Here is a 2,755-nt window from a genome sequence, read left to right as displayed (position 1 = left end):
AATTATAGAGTGGTCTAGACCTGCTCTATCTGTAAATTATAGAGCGATCTAGACCTGCTCTATCTGTAAATTATAGAGCAGTCTAGACCTGCTCTATCTGTAAATTATAGAGCGATCTAGACCTGCTCTATCTGTAAATTATAGAGTGGTGTAAACCTACTTTATCTGTAAATTATAGAGTGGTCTAGACCTGCTCTATCTGTAAATCATAGAGCGGTCTAGACCTGCTCTATCTGTAAATTATAGAGCGGTCTAGACCTGCTCTATCTGTAAATTATAGAGCGATCTAGACCTGCTCTATCTGTAAATTATAGAGCGATCTAGAACTGCTCTATCTGTAAATTATAGAGTGGTGTAAACCTACTTTATCTGTAAATTATAGAGTGTGGTTTAGACCTGATGTAAAGTCTCAAGAAAACTCTCTCAGGCCTTCATTAATGTTATGTCCCTGCCAAGCCATGGCCCCGGCTTATTGGCCTCTGCCATACTCCACATTTCTATGAGAACTACCTTGTTGTATTTTGAGGCGTATGTTTTTTAGATGAAATCCTTCCTTTTTGATGACAAGCTTTGCTATACACATGAAAGCCTGGCTTGGAAATGAAGCTGGGCTCATACAGAGCCATCACAAGCCTTGCATCGGGTCTGCACACCTGCAGGATGTGGATCATGTGGTGCAGGAACACAAAGAGACATCAAAAATGGTTTGCTCTTTGTGTAGTTGTAGGCCTATTTGAATTAACCCTTGTGTTGTCATCTTGGTGCTTTTTTTCCAGTTATTTGATATTTCTAAAGGTGACATTTTCAGCACTTATTTTGAAGGCCCATTTTTTAAACGGGTCATATTTGACCCGAGGACAACAAGAGGGTTAGGACTATTTTCTGTTTCTATTATACACTGGTATTTGTACAATTGACACAGTGTTGTATATGTGTTTACTTTCCAGACAGCCTTCCACTATTCAAGATGTGTACCTTTAAGACCTGTAGCAGGGCAAAGCATGCCGATACACCGGACACCTGCAACGCAGGTGTGGGTGGTGGCGCCCCGGCAGATCTCGCGAGAATCACAAATTGCTTTTAGGGCTGGGCGATATGGACCAAAAGTCAAATCCAGATATATTTAGGATGAATATCGATATACAATATATGTCCCGATATTGTTTCTGCAAAGTGAGAGCAATTGTTCAGTCAAAGTCAAAGCCGAATATGACATGTCAAAAGTAGTTTTATTGAAACCGGTTATTTCAGTGAACAGTTGTTCAAGACAGCAGCATAAAAACACAAAGTTGCTGACAGACACCCAAAAGGAAAATAAGGAAAAACTAAGATTTTGATATGTTTTTGTAAAAAGTGAACTATCTGAATACTCCTTACAACACTGCAATCACCAATAGCCACGTGTAGTCTGTGACCGGCGCACTGCATCCTCGGCCACTCGCTGTTGCTCCCGTTGTCGGTTGTTATAGCAACCAGATGCTTTTCTTGGAGGTTCCAGCTTGCTATGGCGTCCCGCAGGGCCTCAGCTGTATGCTCACCGCTGTGATCCTGCGGGAAATAACTTGCTTCATCTCCCAGCCTTGAATGAAGTGAACTGTCGCGCTCACGTTCTGCTCGACCACACATCGCTGGTCGACGCCAGCGAGCCGCTCAGCAAGGCTCTGCCTGACTTCAGTACACATTAGTGGCAGTGCTTCTCGTACAAAGTAGGTGTGACTAGAAAGCTCATATCTCAGGTCCATAGTTTGAAGGGGCTTTTTTAATCCGCCTTGTTCCACAGTTTCAACAGGGACCATATCTTTAGCAATGTGAAAGGACACCACTTGTCACTTTTCTTTTCATAAGGCCCACTGTGGGAAAATGAAGTTTGCAGTGAGCTTGGTTTTGGGGCTGGAGCTTTTTCGGGTTGTCGAGGCCTTGCAGCTGGGGCGTGTGTGGGGTTTCCGAGAGTGTGTGAAACTGTTTTCCGGTGGCTGGGGCGCTGGGAGCAGTGCAGAGAGCTCCAGGTCAGCAGCTCAAGGTTCACAGCGCAAATTTGAACTATACTGATATACGTGATATGGTCTAATTCCATATCACATTTAAAAATATACTGATATATTTTTTATATCTATATATTGCCCAACCCTAATTGCTTTACTTTACTGCTATCGGTGACCAGCCAGCACCAGAAATCTATTTCAAGTGTCTTTCATTATACGCACAACATCCCAGATGACATAGCAAGACCACTGGGCCCTCTGTTGATTGTTGTCGGGTCTAGGAGGCGGCGCAGATAGAGGAGGGACAGGAAGCAGAGCGGGGCCGCAGGTCCGGTGTTATTCTAAGGCTAGCCACCTCTACCGAGCTTGTATCTCTGCAATGCCAGATCCCTAGTTACCCTAGCAGGCTGCAGACCGCTCCGCTTGGCACAGGACTGACTAAGAGCTCAGGAGTGGGGCTCTGTATGTACGTGCATGAGAAATGGTGTAAAATGGGACAACTATAGATAAATACTGTTCCCGTGACGTCAAATCCCAGCTGTGTATAGCAGGGCTCGAAAGTTTGGGCACACCAGGTAAAGATTTGTATTACTGTGCATAAAGAAGCCCAGAAAAGATGGAAACGTCTCCAAAAGGCACCAACTGACAGATTAGACATTTGTATAATATGTCACAAAAAGTTTGTTTTTTTTCTCCATCATTTACACGTTCAAAATTACAGAAAACACCCTGCAGAGTTTATACCTTGTAATCCCCCCCCCCCCCCCCCCCCC

General features: G+C 44.1%; 1 protein-coding gene and 1 long non-coding RNA gene across 4 annotated transcripts in view; one reads left to right on the top strand and one right to left on the bottom strand.

Moving 5' to 3' along the window:
• LOC117938063 (cytochrome c-type heme lyase) overlaps positions 1 to 2,755 on the top strand; it is a 37,141-nt gene that overhangs the window by 14,797 nt on the left and 19,589 nt on the right. The window lies entirely within an intron of this gene.
• LOC117938065 overlaps positions 1 to 2,755 on the bottom strand; it is a 13,037-nt gene that overhangs the window by 10,151 nt on the left and 131 nt on the right. The window contains exon 2 of the long non-coding RNA XR_004655324.1: positions 2,127 to 2,134. This is a non-coding gene — a long non-coding RNA (uncharacterized LOC117938065). The remainder of the gene's footprint in view (positions 1 to 2,126; positions 2,135 to 2,755) is intronic.

The sequence above is a fragment of the Etheostoma cragini genome, chromosome 22 (assembly GCF_013103735.1).
Source record: "Etheostoma cragini isolate CJK2018 chromosome 22, CSU_Ecrag_1.0, whole genome shotgun sequence".
Lineage (NCBI taxonomy): Eukaryota > Metazoa > Chordata > Actinopteri > Perciformes > Percidae > Etheostoma > Etheostoma cragini.
This window is presented reverse-complemented; position numbering and strand designations above follow the sequence as displayed.